This window comes from Heteronotia binoei, chromosome 21, assembly GCF_032191835.1.
Source record: "Heteronotia binoei isolate CCM8104 ecotype False Entrance Well chromosome 21, APGP_CSIRO_Hbin_v1, whole genome shotgun sequence".
Taxonomy (NCBI): Eukaryota; Metazoa; Chordata; class Lepidosauria; order Squamata; family Gekkonidae; genus Heteronotia; species Heteronotia binoei.
This window is the reverse complement of record NC_083243.1, coordinates 45,116,639-45,138,151: the sequence shown is the minus strand read 5'-3', so window position 1 is coordinate 45,138,151 and position 21,513 is coordinate 45,116,639.

The following is a 21,513-nucleotide window of genomic DNA, read 5'->3' as shown; positions in this document are numbered from 1 at the left end:
AAGGAGAAATGAAAGCAAGAGATACTGTGAATACAAGGAAATTCAACTTTTGATGAAAACTTTGACCTCACTAGACCTCATGGGACTTAAGCAGAATCACAAAGAGTTGCCAAAGCTATAGCATCTCACTTTTCAACAGAGTTGCCATGCAGGGCTTGGCAATTGGTGGGGGAATTACTGGCAGTGGTGAGCACCCTTGTCAGTGATGTAATGGCACAGCTGGTAATGCACTGATGTCACTCCTCCTATGTCACTCCCCATGTAGCTTAACCATAGAGTTTTGCCCAAATACCAAAGCATCCCTGATGTTCCCCATTGCTGCCCGATGTTTTCCCTGACCTCCCCTCCCCCATTAGCTGCCTGACTGGCAGTGACAAAGAGCCCACTGAAGGCAAATAATCCCACCCCACCCCCAAGGCAGAATGGCAGCTCTGCTTTCCAAGCCTCTTGCAGTATGGGAGGAAATTCAGTTTAGAGTGCAATCTTAAGCAATTACTTTATTCTAAACTAGGGTTGCCAATCTATCTTGGGAAATTCCTGGAGACTTGTGTCTCCAGGACACAAGTGCCCAGGGGTGGCAGAGTTTGGGGAGATGAGGGTGCTCAGAGGGAACATAATGCCATAGAAGCTGCCTTTTAAAGTAATTTTCTCCAGGGTAACTGATCTCCATTGTCTCAAGTTCAGATGTAATTTTTGAAGAACTCCTAAAACTAATTTGGAGGTTGACAACCCTAGCCCACTGACTTCAAATCAATGGGCTTAGAAGGATATAACTCTATTTAGGACAATCTACTACTCCGTAACAAAAGGGCATGTTTTCCATCTCTCTCTACATTATTTTGAGATTTATGCATTAGTGAAACAAGGTGCTGAACATTTTGAAAACATGGTGATATATTTTCCCACTCACTTGAGCACAGTGGCATTATTGACATTGTTAGCATGAAGCTTGGATATGGGTCAGTCATTGAAGAAAGCATGATAAGTATTTTTGCAGATATATTAATAGGCAAATTAACCATTACAGTACGCCTGGGATCTTTTCATCATCCATGACAGGTATTCGTGGCTTATTAAGCTACCTATCAGCTATTTCAAATACCTGGAATTCAAATTACAATTACCTACTGGAGTAGGGATTAAGGCCTTACCTGCCTTAGAGACTATGTCATGAGAACTAAAAGTATTGTGTGAATTTCACCAAAAGATTAGAAAGCAGTTCTAACATTTTTGGGGAAAACAAAGTCTTGGGGGTTCAGGGATGCTTTTTTTTCGAACTGATGGTACTTCCATTGCCTAGGTATGTTCTTGCTTACTACCTGATCAACCCATACATTTATAGCTAACCTGAAAACAACTGTCTCCAGTGTACTTTCCTACAAAGGAAATTGAAATGTAAAGTATCACTGTAATCCCCTCATATTCTGAAGGGAACACAAAACAATACATTGGGGTGGCCAACAGTAGCTCTCCAGATTTTTTTTTGCCTACAACTCCCATCAGCCCCAGCCAGCATGGCCAATGGCTGGGGCTGATGGGAGTTGTAGGCAAAAACATCTGGAGAGCTACCGTTGGCCACACCTGCAATACATTACTAATTTTGTGTGCATCTGTAAATAGATGATTGTAAGTCTTCAAAACTTGTGACTGCCCAAAAGCAGAAGGCAGCACAGCAATGTCCCTTAGGGTCAACTTTATCTTGTATGTGGTGTGCCACAAGGGGCAGTTCTCTCCCCAATGTTGTTCAACATCACATGCACCCCCTTGCCCAGTTTGCCCAAAGGTTTGGGCTGGAATGTCACCAGTATATAGATGACACCCAGCTCTATCTGCTGATGGTTGGCCAGTCCAAATCCACCCCGGAAGATCTGTCCATGGCACTTCAAGCTGTGGCAGGGTGGCTCAGGCAGAGTTGACTGAAATTGAATCCGATGAAGATGGAGGTCCTGTACTTAAGTTGTGGTGGTCCAGGATCCGAGATCCTATTACCGACCTTCGACGGGGCACTACTTATACTGGAGCCCAAGGTTAAAAGTTTAGGGGTATTCCTGGATCCCTCTTTAAATATGGAGGCCCAGATGGCAGCCACTGCCAAATCAGCCTTTTATCGTCTTTGGCTAGTAAGGCAGCTGATACCCTACCTCGAGTGCAACGACTTAACGACAGTGACCAATGCTACGGTCACCTCAATATTGGATTATTTCAATGCCCTCTACATGGGGCTGTCCTTGTCTCAAACCCAGAAGCTCCAATTAGTGCAGAATGCTGCAGCCAGGTTGCTAATGGGTCTTCCCCTATGGGAGCACATCCAACCTGTACTGAAAGTGCTGCACTGGTTGCCCATTGCATGCTGGGTTTGTTTCAAGGTGCTGGTTCTTACCTTCAAAGCCCTATATGGCCATGGACCTGCATACCTTAGGGACTGCCTTTCCCTACGTGTTCCCCAGAGACCACTTCAGTCTAGGTCAAAAAAACCTGCTTTCAATCCCCGACCCTAAAGAGGCCTGGGTCATGTCAACTAGAACTAGGGCCTTTTCTGTAGTAGCCCCACACTGGTGGAATGAGCTCCCTGAGGAAGTCTGGGCCCTGTGAGAGCTCATACAGTTCTGCAGGGTCTGTAAAATGACACTCTTCCATCAGGCATTTGCAATTTAGAATGTTGGCTACAGCAGTGATCAAAAAATATCTGGATTACCTCTTGCAATCTTCTTCATATAGAACATTTGGATCATTAAAATCTGCTCTATGGAGAACATCTAGCTGGAGTAGCAGGGTAACATAATTAAAATCATAGCACCTGAATTATTGATTTCTATGTTTTAAATTGTTTTTATTGTTTTATGTTTATCATATGACTATACTCATGTATAGTCATGAGCATGTGAGCCACCCTGAGCCTGCCATGGCAGGGAGGGTGGGATATAAATTGAATTAAATAAATAAATAAATAAATCTTTAGTTACCTGCTTAATAGAAGACAATTGTAAAGGAACAGGTCGGTCTGCAAATACAGCTGATGTTGAATATGCTGAATGAAATTTCTTTTCAGATGCCAAAACTCCTCCATGTCTATCACAACAGGTTGACATGGGCTGAGTATAGCCCATGTTTCTGTGTTCCAATGGTTTCTGTTAATCAGAGTTCTGAGGACCAAGATGGAAATTTGTAAATTTTAGTAGGATTTTATTATTAATTTCTCAGGTGCCTAACTCTGGAATTGGTCATCTAAATCTTACTGTGGGCATCTGTGATAGCACAGCCTATTCAGTTTTCTCTTGTAATGGTTGATGGATTATACACAAAATGACAAATAAGTCAATGCTCTCAATTCTAGTCAAGTAACAGGCTAGTTTTGTGTCTAAATAGTAGTTCTGTGCTTGAATTACTTCCATAACTTTTGCAGGGAAGTTAATGTTGACAAATCTTGTATTTCATTTTGAGCAGTTGTTAGTTTTAACTGGGTTCCCTCTGCCTGCATATTGCTTAGTGTCTTGCCTAGTAAACTTGGTGATATCAGGATATTCTTGATATGATCTAGAATAGATTTCAACTGCAAGCTGTTCTCAGACTACCCAGTAGGAATGAATTTATATGTTCCCTAGCATTTCTTTTTGTTTTTGTATGGAGTAATTGACAGTCACTGGTTTTGGTTCACCTTGGTCTCATTGTTGAATCATATATTTTGTTTCTATGCCATTTATTTATGCACCATTTATACACAGTTGACATAAAAATAACATTGCAAATGTGTTAATTGTAATGGGGAAAAGCTGGATGGGATTTGAATTCAAAGACACCCCCCATTTCAAACTTGCATCTCTATAGCATGACCTAAAGAACTTTCTATATCTATATCTATCTCTCTATAAAAATACGTGTGTGCGCGCTTATCACACACATGCATATCAGAACTTTAATAGGCTTTTCAGTGGCTGGGAAGAAAGGCCCATTGCAAGATACATTATTCACACTAACTATCTGGTTATTCTTAATGCATTGGCAGCTATAACCTTTAAGGAACAAGAAACAGAATATTTTGCGCATAAGATATAGATCCCTCAATTAATCACATGACATTTAATAGATATATATTTCAACATGTTATGTCCAGTAAACATTTTTCACCACAAGCTAGCCAATTAGACTGAAAACACAAATGTGGCAGACATATAGTCATGTTCTCTACAAAAATACCAAGATATTTTGTTTCTGTGCATCTCATTCTTCATGACCTTGTCCATCCTTGTTAGTGTCATATTGTCTGCTTGTATGCCTTTAATAGCTGGGATACACGAAAAGAGTTTACAGATCTTACTCTTCCCTGCAAAGAAATATTGTGGTAGAAGAAGGTGCATTAGCTGCATCTGTCCTTGACTCAGTAGACAAAATCCAAAGATTCACACAGCCAGTCCTTACTGCTCAATGGAATATTAGGTATGTGCTGTAAAGAAAAAAAAATGGTGACAATATATGTGTGTGGTGGAGGGAAGAGTCTGTTGGAACAATCTAGGGAAGAGGCCAAATGCATCTAATTGGCTCAATTCAAACGTCCCCATTTTGATTTCATCAGTCTTTAGTTTTGTAGTGCTCTCAAATTCCTCACCCCTGATTTTTCCATTTTCCTTTTTTCTCTTATCAGTTGTACATAAATGGTAAAAAAAGAATTGGCATAACTTGTATAAAATATGCTATAAATGGTATGGGATCACTGGCAATGCTCCCTCTAAGCTGTGGAGTCTTGTGAGCAAATATTCTACTTCATGAGCTCCTGACATTAAACAGATGCTACCATTTTATTACTTGCCATATTTGTTTCTCAAAAATGGTTTTTGGTTCTGGACCTTATTTGTGATTGAAGCAGTACTAGATTGTGTTTCTGCTGATGGGATATCAACAGCTGTTGTGGTTTCAAAACATGACAAGGCAAGAGAATGCTGCCTCACATGTAGCTGTGGATGCTCATCTGTCCATTTCCTGGAAATATAACATACCTTTTCTCACTAAAAACAGAAAAAAATTGTACCATGTATGCCTCCATAAACTCTGTAGACTTCAAACATAAGCTGTATTTTTTATCTATTAACACTCTCTGATATGACTTTGTGTCCTTGAGGCAGAAGAACATAAGAGAAGCCACGTTGGATCTGGCCAATGATACATCCAGTCCAACACTCTGTGTCACACAGTGGCCAAAAAAACCCCAGGTGCCATCAGGAGGTCCATCAGTGGGGCCAGGACACTAGAAGCCCTCCAACTGTTATTTTTATTTATTTATTTAATCAGATTTATATCCCACTCTCCCCTAATGCTTGCATCTGCCACCACTTCCTGTGGCAATGAATTCCACATGTTAATCACCCTTTGGGACTTCCTTTTATCAGTTCTAACCCGACTGTTCAGCAATTTCATTGAATGTCCATGAGTTCTTGTATTGTGAGAAAGGGAGAAAAGTATGTATGTATTAATATGTAATATGTATTAAATACTAAAATTGACATGTTAGTGGCAATTATTGTCTCTCAAGTTCAGTTTACATGTACCACATATGCTGTATTTATTACAAACAGGTATGCATAGAAACCATAGAAAAAACATACATATTTGTGATATGGCACACCATGCTGGGGGAAATTAATGTGTTCTTTGTTGACTTAATTTGCGCACCTATATTCTTCTCTTGAGGGATGATGAAGGGCATATGACTGTGAGGTAGAAATCAAAACTGTGAGGCAAAACTGGAAAGTGGGGGATGGCAATTTGCACCCCCAGTTGGAATAAAGATGCTGACACAAAATTATTGGGAAAAATGGGCCACTTTATTAACTGTAACTTAAATACGGCAAGGTAAAACAACTTTAGGACAAGCCATGGGGTTTACCACTGGCCCCGCCAAGTCCAACAACGGGCAAGACACCCTGCCCCCAGCACGAGCCATACAAATGTGGCTAGTGCAGGGCCAGCAGGCCACAACTGCCCTTCCCTTAAACTTCAGCCCCGATCACCAGAAGGAGGCGACTAAGGGGAGGCATGAACACGATCCTCATTAAACGCCATTGAGCCGTAAAGCCCATCTGCTGTTTCTATGGATTGACTGCACAAAACAGGTGCAGAGGCCTGGGTGCTCACCAGCAGGGTATAAACCCCTTGCTCCTTCTGCCACCGCAAATGCCAAGTCTCTGCTTAGGCATTCGCGTCAAGAACTATGCGGCAGGGTCTTTGGGCAGCTCTCCAAAAAAATACACCATTAAAAGAATCAAGAAAACTCTCCCAAACCTCCAGATCACAATGCATACCGGCAGTTATGCGAATCCTGTGATGAGGCAAGCGCAAGGACCCCATAGCATCACACAGGCGCTGCAGGAAGGCCCTGCCCGGTGCCACCACTCTTCAGGGAAAATTAAGATGCCCTACTAATTGCTGCAACTTCAACAGCGACACCTTACATTTTCACTTCAAAGTTGCTAACAGGTCCCTGAGCTGCTGCACCTTCTCAGCAGGCAAACTCGAAGCCTGCTGGCAAGTATCCAATTCGATATCCCAAAAAGTTAACCTCGTAGCCGGACCCTCAGTCTTCTCATGTGCTAAAGGCATGCCAAGCTCATCCACAAGCTCCATAAAGAATTCCAGCAGCTTGGCACAATGTCCAGTCCCCGTGGCGCCCACGAACAAAAAATCATCTAAATAATGAACAATTTCGCTGCGCCTGGATCTATCCTTCACCAGCCACTCTAAGAATGAACTAAACCGTTCAAAGGCAGCACAAGACACAGAACACCCCATCGGTAATGCTCTGTCCATATAATATTTTCCTTCAAACTTAAACCCTAACAACTCAAAATCCCCCGGCAAAAGCCTAAATGCCGACTTGATGTCGCATTTAGCCATTTCTGCACCGGATCACATCCTTGAACTACCTTGACCGCCTGGTCAAAAGAAGTATATCTAACAGAACAAAGGTGATAGGGAATTCCATCATTCACCAAATCGCTGCTGGGATATGACAGGTGATGAATTAACCTATATTCCCTAGCTGCCTTCTTGGGAACCACACCCAATGGTGAAACCCTTAAACATGGCACAGGAGGGGCATCAAAGGGACCAATAACTCGCCCCTCTGCACATTCCTTAGCTATTGTTACTCTAACGATATGCTCCATCCCCCCTATGGAACGAAGGTTAGAAGCCTCACAGGGGGCCCTAGTCCCCTGATATGGGATCCTAAATCCTGCACTAAATCTCTCCCATAAATAGACTCCATCTGTGACCCTGGGATAACCATCCAAGAATCACCTAAGAACTCTCAGTCGAATGGGACTGGGACCCTTTACCAGGAGCTTGCGAATTTCCCCCACCACCAGGGCGTTTTGAGCCTCCCTTCTGCTTGGCCTTACTGCAGGCTGAAAATACATGGGACCCACCGCACAATGGGCATTCATGATGGAATTTACATGCTTTCCGCGAACAAACTCCCTGCGATGTGAACTCCCAACATAACAGCTGGGGTTGAACCGGCTGACCCGCAATAAAGTGGGCTATTGAGGTACCAGTCTGCTTCTAAACTAAATGCCCACTATCAGCCCTGTCACCTAGATTGGGCTTGGCTGGAGCCATCAGCTGCAACTACAGCTGTTGGTTAATTTGATCCCAAGGCAACGTCGAATTAATTGCAGCTCTCATTTGAAAAGTCTCATCGTACTGCAACCAGGCCACGCCTGCAAAATCGGTATATGCCCTGTATATAATGTTGCAGTACTGAAATAAAGGCACGGCCCAACCTGGCTATGCCCTCGCAATAACGCCCGCATAGATAAGAAAACCTGGCAGCCAGTTGGCCCAGGTCCTATCAACCTTCCTACGCTTGAGTTTCTCTCGTCCATCTCTTCCTTACTTTTCTTCTCCAACTCTCTATATAATAAACTAAAAACATCCACATACTAGAACCTTAGGCATAGAATAGTCTCCAAAAGGCATTGCAGAAAAGGGGACTCACCCATAAGGGTTAATGGAGTAACCCCATGGACTACAAGGCACACTGGGCCAACCCGGTCTTCAAACCATCTGCCTGTTACAGCCTACAGCTCCCGGACCTGACCAACAATGACTCCAGCCGATGCTCAGGCTAAAGGAAAGGCAAGCGGCGCAGCCTGCTCTCCACCGGTGCCCCACGCCTCCGCCAATGACCTCCTTCCAAGGAAGAAAGGCCTCAATCCATGCGCTCTCGGCAGCAGGCAGCTCAGTGCCTCCATCCCTGTCCGAGAGCTTCCGAAACTGAATAAGAACGGGCGGGCAGAGGCTATATAAAGCCCCAGCCACGCCCCCCGAAGAAGCTCCCATATGTCCGGGACAGCATGAGTCAGCATGCATCCATCTGGGGATGCAAAGAGTGGCCCCGCAGCGCGTAGCCGCTAATGCAGCCCAGCCAGGGCAGGGCCGTATAATCAGTGATTTAATTTCTAAAGTGGGAGATTCCTAAATTACACTTGCCTGTAAATCATTCTCTCCTCAGCATTTTGAGAAGGGATTGCTGTTGTTGGTTCAGATTTATTTAAATCCTGCCCCAGAGTCTTGGTGGTGCTATAGTTTTCATGCCGTAAACACTGGTGGGGCTTCAGACCACTTGCATATTATGCCTCCTCAGCCCTTCGACCATCTGTTGTGAAGTATGCCTTTTTCTATAGCAGGATGATTTGGAGTTTAAATCTACCAGAACAATATGCCTCTTCAATCTGTTATCAATAATTCCAGATCTGGGGGGAGGTGAGGACAAGAGCTAGACAGTGTATGCTGAGTAATTTACTCAATGCTGAGTAAAACCATTCTGCTGGTGCTGGAGACTGCAAATTCTTTCACACAGGTAAGTTACTGGTAGATTGCAATTAATGATTAAAAAGAGATACCAAACTGAGTAAAACTGGGTATTTATTTTAATGTCCCTGCCCTCTCTTTCATGGGCCCACCCAGGGATCATTTTGTAGAAAAATAGATGGTGGAGCTCATCCAGGGATTGTTATGCAGCTGCACCTACTAATCAATGGACAAGGTAGGTAGGTGGGAGGAGGGGCCATCAGAAAGGTTCAGGAGCTGTGTTCCTGTGAGCTCCTGCTGAATTCAAGGCCTGGCCCCACCTATTCCTGATGTGAATTCCTCACTGTAAACATAAAATACAATCCCCAAGTAGTATAAATCTCACTCCAGTTCTTTTCCCACTTTTCACATTATGGACCTTTTAAAAAGGAAAAGAACACATGGTCCAGGTACAAGAGGAGATGGGACAAAGCAGAAGGGCATTTGGTCAGAAATGGATTAACTGAGTCATTTTGCAGTTCCCTTCTCCCTTTCGTTCCCAGGCAATCCAGAATAAAGCTGCTTAATTCTGGAGGGCAGTGTGATGTAGTGGTTAACAGCAAGGATTTTAATCTGGGATAACCAGGTTTGACTCCCCACTCCTCCCCATGCAGCTGCTGGTGTGACCTTGGGTCAGTCACAAGTTCTCTCCCAGCTGTTCTCTCAGAGCAGTTCTTGAAAGAGCTCTCTCAGCCCCACCTACCTCCCAGGGTGACTGTTGTGGGGAAGGGAAGGGAAAGGAGATTGTAAACCACTCTGAGACTGCGAGTGAAGAGTAGGGTATCCAATCTCTTCCTCCTCCTTTTCTTCCTCTTCTTCTTCATGGGGGACTATGGCTAAGTGGCAAAGCATCTCTGGTCTCAGGTTCAATGCCTAGTACATCTATCAGGTTGTAGGTAGGTAATATGAGAGATCTCTGCCTGAAACCTGGAACAGCCACTGCCAGTCTGAATAGACAGTACTGAGCTTGATAAACCAATGGTCTCACTCAGCATAAGACAGCATAATGTGTTCACATGCTTGTATATTTTTTCCCTTTATATCTCCACAATGAAATGAGACAGGGGCTTGCTTTTATAAAAAATAAAGCTGAGGTATGACATATTTTGAGGGGACATTATCCTTGTACACCCCCTGTAGCTACAAGCCTGAAAGCAGAGGGATATTTGACAAATGTGTGCCAAGTCACTGTGATCTTACACTGCTTTCTGAGTAGCTTCACTGCTTCACATAGGAGCTACTACTGGGGCAGAAGTTGGCAGGCCATTTCTTCTCCACACTCATATCTTTTGGTGAATGGTGGTGTCTCTAAGACATGAGGTTGCCACTTTTTTCCCCTGACAAAAGCTATGATAAACTCCACAGATGAGGTTCATGACTTTTCCTATCATTGTTTCTCCATGTGAGGAAAAGCTACACTTTAACATCATTCTTGTCAAGCAGCTGTTAAAAGCATCATTCCTGTTACCAGAGAGAAAGAAAAAAGAAGCAACTCTACATTAGAGAGAGACAGAAGGTTTTGGAGCAAGCAAAGCTGCTGGGAAAAAGCTAATGCCTTTAGTTGATCTGTTACTAGCCCTCCTGGCAAAAACTAGGAGCCAGAGGCAAACCATCTTCATCTTAAGGGTTTCTTTTATAAAGCCACATTCCGTTATCTTCATGGAACGATGAATTGAAAATGATGCCCAGACTGCTGAGCTTGTCAGAGAAGAAGAATGGCTTGCCAGAAGGGAGTGTGGGGAGGCTGCCGTGTGTTGCTCTTTTTTATTTGTAAACAGAATCCCTCAGGGAGTCCTGGATGAGAGACCCCCTCATTAATTACATCAGAGAGGAAAGCTGTCTGCTTCAGCTATGGGAGATTTGACACCACAGAGACTGGGTGCTGATTCTTCTCCCTAAAGCTGTGGCAGACGCTCTAGGCTCTTCCGTCACAAATAGTGATGAAAGGAAACAAAACCCATAAGGGATGCTGTGTGTTCTGAAATGTTACTCAACTGTACACCCAGAATGTTTTCCGTAGTTCATCTAAAACTCACAGCTATGTTTTTACATTGAGCTGGGATAAAAAACCCCAAAAACATAGGAAGTAATCAATCGCTAATTTTTTTTTAAATTATTGTCGCTGTATCTCATCTCTTTCCCCTGCTCCCTATGCTGTACATTTTTTTATATTTGTTGAGGTACTTGCCATGGTTGCATAGAGAAGAAAGGTCTAAAATCAAATCCCAGAAACTACACGTTTGCCAAGAAATAGTAAATTTGCCTATCTTTGTCCTTGGATAAATTTGAGGGGTCATTATTGAGACCCCTCTAGATGTCAGCTGAGCAGCAGTGCTCTAACAAGTTTAAAGTTAGATAAATGGCACATACCATCACAATCCTGAAAATGGCAATGGAGCAAACTCCATTGACTGGTTTCGAATTGTGAACAAATCATCAATGTGATAATATTGGCGGCAGGGAGGAGAAGATCACAATAAGGGTACATTCAGCTGGTGAATGCCTCCTTTGCAACACATCAGAACACCTCTATTAGAAAATCATGTACATTGTGTAAGTATTCATTTTAAAATATGTTCATTGCCCCTGTTTCCTCTAGCACCTGCTGCTGCTGCGTCATTTCCCAGAACTTCTTTCTTTCTCTCTCATCCCTGTAGTTTAGTCACAGGCTGATCTTATATAAGTGAGAATCATAAGACAGAATAAGACACCACATATAAGCAGAATGAGGCAGCAATTTAAATGACTGAGAAACTTTTTTTGTAAGGAGTGTTGTAAAAAGATAAAAATGAGGACACAAAACATGGAAGGAAGACCAACATTATCTTCCAGAAAGGTCCAGAAAAGCCATTATTCCATGTTGTGCCATATTGGGACAGCAAATTCTGTACACTAATTAAGTATAACAGGAAATACTTCCTTTAGGCTGACCTGAATCTACTGGCTATCAATTATTTTGGATGTTCCTAAGTTTTAATGTTATGAAAAAGAGAAAATTTAAACATGTCGATTTATTGGTCCATCTGGTTTAATATTGTCAGTTCTGATAAGAACTGGATGTTTGGGGCCCAAGCCAGAAATAAGTTGATCTCATGACCTGCTCCTTGAGATCTTTTAATTGGAGATAATCTTGGTGCTTTCTGCATATAAAACATGTGCTCAGCCACTGAGCCACAGCCCATTGCTTGAGGAAAGAAGCAAGAAAACAAAAAGACAGAGGAGGGTGCATGCCATGTCTCTTTTAACTTCAGGTTTGTTGCCCACATGGTATGGGGTTAAATTGTCTTTACTTAGGACCTTGGGAATAAATTAATGTGAGCTCTTTGCAAGAAGAGACAGAGGCAACATGATGATAAGGGCAGTTTCAAGTGCTGGACTAAGGAAAACCTAAAACCAGTTATTCAAATGTAAAGCCACCTTTTGATAAAGCCATTCTTCTAAAGAGACAAGTGAAATTTTCCACAGTTCCATTTAGCCCAAAGCCAATATAGACACTGGCTAAGGACTTGAAACCAAGATGACTGTGAAGTTTGAAGTCTAAAGCTCTTGCAAACAAGCCACTCCAAGCTGCACAAACAACAGGAATCACTGCCAAAAGCCCCTAACTAGGGATTTTTTTTTTTGAACCATGGGAATGATAGCTTTATATACATACATTTTGAACGCACCTTAATGACTTCAACAAGCATTTTGAGGAGTTGGACAAAGAATTATAGAAGAAAAAGGAGCAATCGGTTTAATTACAGATTAATTTTCCTAACAGAAATCAGACAGGTTTTCTGGGAAGCAGGGACAGGTTAATTAGCAGGATTCACAATGTCAACTAACCTAAACAGTCAGGCCAGAGGGAGAGAGACCTTTGCCAGCTGAGGTAGATTTCAAACCTTTTAAAAGGTCTAAAGGGAACCCCCTGATTTCCCATAGAATGAGGAAATAAAACAAAATAAAGTTTCTTCTCCATAAGAAAGGGATTTAGTTTCAATAAAGCCTTCATGACCAGACAGGATGATGGAGCTTGAAAAGCAAAGTGGAAGGAGAAGACTTGGGATCGGTTTGAACACTGACCAAAGTGGAATGACACACAGGCCTCTCTCTGCCTTTGTTTAAAATTGCTTGGTGATATATTTTGAACATTGCTTACAGGTAATCACAAATCATGAAGCTATGCCATGCCATGCAGATTAATTGTATACATCTGTACATGATATATATCTATACACACTTACATATAATACATATTTGTCTTATGAACACTATATACGATAGCAGGGGTGTCAAACATGTGGCCCAGGGACCAAATCAGGCCCCCAAGCTTTTCATGCTTCATGCTGCTTATGCTTTATGCTATTTAAGCAAAAATAATGCTTCAATATAGGCAGGGATATTTTAAACTAAGGTACATTCCCTCAATGTATTTCTCTGTGCTGGAGAACAGGCTGGAAATTCAGAATGTGATTAAAAGAGAAAATCCTTGTTAAAACTTATGTAATAATAAAATCACATACATTTATTAACCTGGTGTCCATGTTTGTTCTTTTCCTGGAAGTATCTTTCCCAGACTCTTGCAAGCACAGGTTTAGCCTGGATATAACGCAAGTTAACACAAGTCTGAATGGAAGCTGACAACATGGCTCAGGCTATGTTAATTAGATACTTTCTAATTGTTAAGAATTAGCCTTATGTGGATATAGTTGCTATCAGGGTTTCTTTCTTTCTTTCTTTCTTTCTTTCTTTCTTTCTTTCTTTCTTTCTTTCTTTCTTTCTTTCTTTCTTTCTTTCTTTCTTTCTTTCTTTCTCTCTTTCTTTCTTTCTTTCTTTCTTTCTGTAGCAGTAATATCTTTGAATATTAGGCCACACACCCTGATATAGCCAATCCTCCAAGAGCTTACAGGGCTCTTAGTACAGGGCCTACTATAAGCTCCAGGAGGATTGGCTACATCAGAGGTGTGTGGCCTAATATGCAAAGGAGCTCTTGCTACAAAAAATAAAAAACCCCTGATTGTTATAGAGATACTGAGATAATAAACTAGGACATTCATTTACAATCTGTGGTCCAGACACTCCTGAGTGGTGACAGCAGCTTGCCAGGTCATAAGCTGTTGTCAGTGGGGGGGGGGGGGGGTAGAATTCTGGGAGTGGGATGTGGGGTAACATCATTGCATGTGAATTTCCTGATGTGATGACATCACATGGAAGAGACATAATCATGCTGGGGATGTAAAACAGTGATGCTTGGGTACTTTGGGCAAAACTCTATGGTTACCAGAGTTTTGCCCACCATAACAGAAATGTCACTGCATGACATCCCCAGCATGATGATATCACATCTGTGTGATGTCATCATTTCAGGGATGCCCTGTCAGATTGTGTCTGTTGGGGGTGGGACTTCCTCACTAGTCAGCTGGCCAATGGTGGGCAGAAACTCACAAAATCAGGGGATCCCCTGCCCCTATCTGGGAGCTGGCAACCTTATCACAGAATTATTGCAAGGGGTCTGTGAATCTGTGGCAATATTGTCAGTTTGATGTCTTTGTCATTATGTAATTTCTCAGTCAATGGATACTGATAGCATAACTGCAATAAACCTCATGTTAAAAAGGGGCCCTCATACTCAAAATGGCTGGAAACCTTTGCAGTGGGATATATGCTTTGGTTTCAAAACTCCTTTATGTTTGATATATGCTCTTAATATTTTTATTTAAAAGTTAGGATTAGGGGTGTGCATTCAGCCGAATCCAAGCCAAATATATACTGATAAGGCATTATTAGGGTAAGTAGTCAGCTGAATAAGATTCCTTGGTATGTAATCAGCAGCCAAATAGAGAATCACAAATATATTCAGGAGGTATTTGTCATTATTTGCCTTTGCCGAACAGCATTGGGGTTTAAAAAAAAGTTAAAGGGCTTCCCTTTCTGCTCTCTCCTGCTGTTTGCTCAGATTTTCAGGGCAGTTGGGGGAGGGAAATCTCTGCAGCATAACAATGGCAAAAAACTCCTTAGGGAAACTTGAATCAATCACTGCAATGCAATGCATTTGCAAATGGCATTTTTTTTAAGATTTACAATGTTGCAAGGCTGTGTTAGCTGGCTAGTTCAGCTAACTACCTTGCTTTCCCAAGGACCAGAAGGGAGGGGGAAGGAGAAGGGTCAACTTGGCGAATAGGATCTCTGGTAAGGGGGGGGGGGAACTGCTCTTTAGCCAAACAAAGAAATTCTTTTTTTTAAATTCTCCTGTGCATGGGCAGACAACATAAAAGGAAGGGACTTGTTGAACTAGACTCCATTGCTGCTAAGAGGTTAAGTCTGAGTCGGAGTCTTGAGCTGGAAAGTGTGTGGCTGGCTTTTACTTCAGCTGCTGCTCTGAGAGTCTGAGCTTTTCTGCTATCTGAGTCCGAGAGGGCATCAGATAATCCATTCTTGCCTGCAGAACCAGTATAATTCCTGCCTGCCTGTGAAGACAGTGGGTGCAATCAGATGGGCTTGTTTGGATTGTGGTTCTGTGCTTGACCTGAGTCCTATTGAGCTCACGTTAGTCACAATGGCACTGGGTTCAGCTGCTGGGCACTAGTAGGTTGGTTGACATGGAGTTGTGCCACTGGTCACTAGTAAGTTGACTGGGTTCTGCTGCTGGATACTAAGACATTCAATACACTGGTTCTGATGTCCTTGCAGAAATGTGTCCCCCTCAGTTTGCATGTCATTCAGTTTGCATGTCATTCAGAGATTCTCAGATTTAACCTTAGTCTTGCGGGTTGGCAGTAACACTGCCACAGTGGCATTTGTTCTACTGGGCATATTGTACTTGTTCACCCCCTGGCCTTGAAAACATACCTTCTCTTCACACTTCAGTTTCCAAAGCAGAGATTCAAAAGGAGAATATGACTACTGGGCTTCGCCTGCCTGGCAGATTTTTCCCAACCATTGGAAACAATGGAGGATGGGGGCACCCTCTTTGGCTGCCCATAGAATTGGACCTCCTTGTCCAATCTTTTTTGAACTTGGGAATTCTTTTGGGGGAGAGGCTCCAGCAAGTACAAATTTGGTACCTCTCCCTCAAACCCCTTTCCCCCAGCCCCCTGAATGTATCCTATAAGATTTGCCATTGACTACAATGGCCTCACAGGGTACAATGGAGCCAAATATATTTGGGAATCCCAAGTATTTCCCAAATACCAATGTAATACCAATACTGGTATTCAGGAATATTTGAGATTCATGAATATATTCATGGTTTTAAACTGTGAATCCAAATATTTCTTCCTTACATACTCCTAAATTAGAATATTCCTTCTGCATGGCAAATTTCAATGAATGCCAGCACAATTTCATGTCCATGTTTCTTGACTGAAAGAGTAAGTGAGTGAACTTTGCCTGAACTTGTTATTCTCAGAACACAGTGCATGTTTAGTGCAAGCTATCTGCTACACTTCTTGCTTGCATTTTATTATTTCACAAACTCTGTTATCATTTAATTTACTGTTCAGCAAGAACATTGTTTTTCAGCCAGTAATTGGGATTCCTTAAATGAACATTCCAGGCAGATATATCAGCCAACTACATTCTCAGAACCCTTCCCAATCTAAAAAAAAAAAAAAAATCAAGTAGGCAAGAAGCTTTTGAAAGACTGTGTTTCATCTATAATACACATGCAATTAAGATGCACCCTGGAACATTTTTTAAAAGGTTCACTGGAATGCCTAATCACAAAAAAGGGATTGTTACTTAGTATGGAACTACACATGCAGTTCTCCAATCAGGTCACAGAATTCTGAAGTGGAATAATAGATAGCATTGCTTCAGAATGTAGGGGATCTATCACATTTCAGATGTTACATACATAAAAAAACTCACAACTCCAAAAAGAAAACTAGTGCATTAGGGAACAGTAGGGACCCAGTGGTAGCTTTCCTCTAACAAATGGAGAGGTTTGTTTGTTTGTTTGCCCTTTCTGCTATAAACTTCTGACTCCCTTTCATGGTCTTCATGATAGTCCTCTAATTATCAGAAGTACTATTTTGGGGGAGCATTTTCAGACCTTCCCATCAACACAACTTACTATTGGATCCAACCCAGATCTACATCTTTTCTCCGTACATGCTAGCTTGCATCTTGCAGGAAGCTTTTCACATGAGGGAACATTCTAAATGGAATCCCCCACCTGCAATCTGAAATTGTATATTCCATCTATCACTTTGGGGTTGCCCTACCACATTTCTTTTTTTTTTAACTTATGTAAACCTAATAATAATTCCTTTCTACTTCTAAGGTGTTGAAGCCATGCCTTCCATGTGTATTAGTTTGATTGGTTCAGTGACCTTTTGAATACCAGCACTAGGAGGCAACATCACAAGAAGGCCATGGCATCTGTGCCCTGTTTGGTGGCCCTCCAGGAGAACTGCCTTGACCATTGCATGATGGAGAATGATTAACTAGATGGACTACTGCTCTGATCCAGCAAGGTTCTGCTTATATTCTGTCTCATCTCCAGTTTGCTTGTTTGTTTTTTCTGAACAAAAAATTATAGAATGCAAAAATGTTCCCTCACCCATATACAAATATGCAGTAGGAAAGAGAAAAAAAATTGAAGTAGCAATTCATTTGCATTTCTAGAGAGTGATGCATTAAAAATCTGGAATGGTGTCAATTGCAGTGTGCTCATCTTGGAAGCTACATGTTCCAGCTATTAGAATACAGACTGTGTCTCAAGGTAACACTGGATTTTATCCTCATGGGCATCTCACAGCCATTTATAATTGTTGATAAATTATGGTTTTTATCATTTTACAGGGTAAGCAGTAAGTGTTGATGCTCCCACAAGACTATCAGCTTTAGGAGGAAAGCAATTTGTAGATAAGTTTTCTTCTGTTCGCCTTCTTTTTAGAATAGCCCATCCAGAACAACAACAACAAAAACCTGACATTATATATGAAAATGAAAAACCTATAGGTTGAGAAATATATATATTATATGAAATTGCATTTATATTTCTTTATTTGTAATTTATATTTATTTGTAATTTATATCCCGCCCTTCCCACCAGGTGGCTTGCTTTGATAAAGAATATTGGTCCATGGCCAGTTCATCCTTGTATGACAAATTTATTTATTTATTTATTACTTTAAATTTCTATCACACCCTCTCTGCAAGCAGACTCAGGGAGCAGGGACAAATCAGGGAGCAGCTAAGAGCTTATTTCCTCTGGGCCACCTTGGGATATTTTAATGTTGCTATGTCTTGCTCAACAGATGATTCTCTCCTAGGGACTGCTCCAGCTGGGTTTTTCCTACTTTAGCCAAGTCACTCAACCTTACAATTCATGGAGTTTTCAGCCAGCTTGGTCATCCCTTAAGTGTATGTTTTCCTTTGCAGAGAGACCTAGCACCGTGGAAAAGGACAGTGATACAGGACAAAACATTCTAAGCAGTGACACCAAGGCTATGGAACTGCCTACCTAGAGAGGTCTGTGTTGGCCAATCCTTGTTATTGAAGCACCAAGTGAAAACACTGGTTCATAACAGCCTTTGAGATTCAAAGATGCATTGGGGATTGGTGCTGCTTTTGTTGGCCTTATCCATAGAGTGATTTTTTATTTTTGTCATTCTTAGTCCTTGTTTCCATATTAGTGTCATCTTATGATACTGTACATTTGCTTTCAACAGATGATGTATATTGTAATGTCTTTATGATCAGTAACCTTTTGCATCAATCAACAGGCAGACAGCAAAAACTGAAATAATTAAGTAAATATGCCCCATCCCTACAGTGCTAAAAAAAAGAGAACACTTGGACATATCTTTGACATAGTTACATGAAAAGAACTGGTTGTTAACAGCTCTAGTGCCATGTTATTATCCTCTGCAGACTTCCAGTAGCAGCAGTTGTGACATCTGTTGAAGATATTCATGGGCAAGATCCCTATTGCCTTCAGTTGCATATGAGGAAGAATCAAAGTCTTTCATGGAGATGTGGTAATGTGTGGGCTGGAAAATGGTGATGGCTAGGTATAACAACAGAAAGAGCCCTACTAGATTAGACCTATGGACATCTAGTTCAGCATCCTTTCTACACAGTGGCTAACAAGCTGCCCAAGAGAGTCAACAGGGCATTGATGTGTGTGCAGGCAAATAAGTGCTTTGTGGTGCCATTGCATATATGTTTGATTGACAACTACAGAATGTTTGGAAAGCAAATAATTGATGTTAGTTTATTAGTGTTGATGTTAAGTTATTATTAGTAAAATAGGAAGATGGTAGTTAAATAAAGGGTAATGGGTAATATGGAAAAACTGTAGAAAAGTCTGTCTGGTCCTGGTTTTTATGTAGTGGGTGATCATCCATGATTGTGTCAATGAAATGTACATCTTCTCTTGTGACATAACTCAACGTTTTGCTTTCTACCATTACCTACACCACCATCTTTCAAAAGGGATAATTATAATTCTGAAAACAATTAATCAGCACTGAAAATAATGCACAAGACATTATGCACAGCTGTTGGACCAAACAAGAGTAAAGCTGTTGGACCAAACAAGTAATAGTTTAGAGAAGAGTTTTGTTGGTGTTGTGAAAAGGCATTGATTAGCACCGTGGACATTACCTTATGAAAGGTCTGAGATATGTGCATGCATCTGTGCATGTGCCATGGAAATTTTTGGGTATGCCACTGATCCTCCACACACACACAAATCCCAAAATATGCCGTCTCCAAAGTGATTCTTCACATAGCGGCATTTGCAATTTGAGCAAACTACAAAAAAAGATGTGGTATCTGGCAAGCCCAATCTCATCAGATCTCAGAAGCTAAGCAGGGGTGACCCTGGCAAGTACTTGGATGGGAAACCTCTAAGGAATATCAGGACCAGGACACAGAGGAAGGGAATAGAGCCACCTCTCTTGACTCAGGCCCCAGTAGGGGTTGCCAGAAGTCAACCATGACTTCCATGCATGCATGCACACATACAGACACACACACGGACACACGGACATACACAGAGAGACAAAATGCTCACAGAAGTATGTGGTACAGTGCTGAGTAAAATATCCTGCAAATCTCAGCTGCCCATTTTTTGAAACCAGGCTTATTTGATTTCCCAATAGCTTCATAGATAAGTTTAGAAGAGGTGGGGCATAATCCCTTGGCACCTGTCGCATCAACCATCACCAGTGGTCTGACCTAGCCTCAGATCGCAAAGCATGGAGGCACACCATCCACCAGGCTGTCTCTTCCTTTGAGAACGCATGCATAGCTGGTCTTGAGGACAAAAGGAGATTGAGGAAGAATTGCACTGCTACAGCACCAACCCCAAATCAGACTTTTCCCTGCAGCCACTGTGGCCGGATCTGCCTGTCCCGCATTGGTCTTGTCAGCCACCAGCGAGCCTGCAGCAGACTTGGACTACTGCACCCTTCTTAAATCTTCGTTCGCGAAGTCAAGCCGAGAGAGAGAGAGAGAGAGAGAGAGAGATCATGACTGAATAAGATTTGTAGACAACAGGAGATAGGTCTTCAGTATCATGCAAGCCCCTTGGACTTTTTTCAAATTTTGGCAGGCCCAGAGGCATAAATCCTTGGGAGTAAGCTGAAAGTCAAAAGGATCTTGGTCCTTGGCACTTTGCTCTCACAGTCTGAGGCATGCAGTTAGAGATGTCAGCCTACATGTGGGACCTGGGGATCCCCCAAAATTACAGCTTAACTCCAGACAACAGAAATCAGTTCCTCTGGAGAAAATGACTGCTTTGGAGGATGGACTTTGTGGAATTTTACCCTACTGAAGTCCCTGTCCTCCCCATGCTCCATCCCCAAATCTCCAGGACTGATTCCTCACCATCAGTTGCTCCACCCCTGAGCTTCTGCTTGAGCTGGCTCAAGCAATCGATTCCCCTCTATTTGCTGCGCAGGTTCCATTTAATCCATGGTTACCTTCCATTCCCCTCGCAGAGACTGGATCTGATTTTTTTTTTTTTTTTTTTTTTGCGATCTGGTCACTTTGAAGGGAATGGGAGGTAGCCACAGATCAAAAGGAACCCACACAGCAACTGCTGGGGAATTGATCGCTTGAGTCAGCTCAAGCAGAAGCTCTGGGGTGGAGCAACTGCCAATGCTGAATCAGTCCAGAAGTTTCCCAAACTGGATTTGGCAACCCTACCCCCCATCTCCTGCTGATGGCCAAGGGTGACCTGCCAATCCTAACTGAAGTGCACAGCACAGTGGACGAAGACAAGCCCAGATATACCTGTGATTTATTTTCTTGTCTTATTTATTACAACATTTCTGTAATTTGGATTATTTGTTTTGAGTCTCTTCATGGAGGAAAGTGACATAGAAATGTTGCAGTAAGTAAGTATATCAAGTGCAGGAAAAGTGCCAGGAGTTTGAATAGTTATAATATGCAGGCAGTGTCTAGAGAAGAGCCTTCCTTCACCATCCTCTGCTTGCCTGAATGAGAATTCTAGTGTAGCTGCTACAGAACCACAAACCACACCTACTGCCACACCTGTAAAGGGCCTCAGCTTGAAACCTTGGAGAATCATTGTCATGAATATCATGTTAGATGCATCAATATTCTGCCTCAGTGCATAAGGCAGTTTCACAAGTTCACCCACCAAACAATAATGTCCCTATTTCTAAAATGGCCACCCTGTCAAAGGCATAGGAATAACATTTACATCTG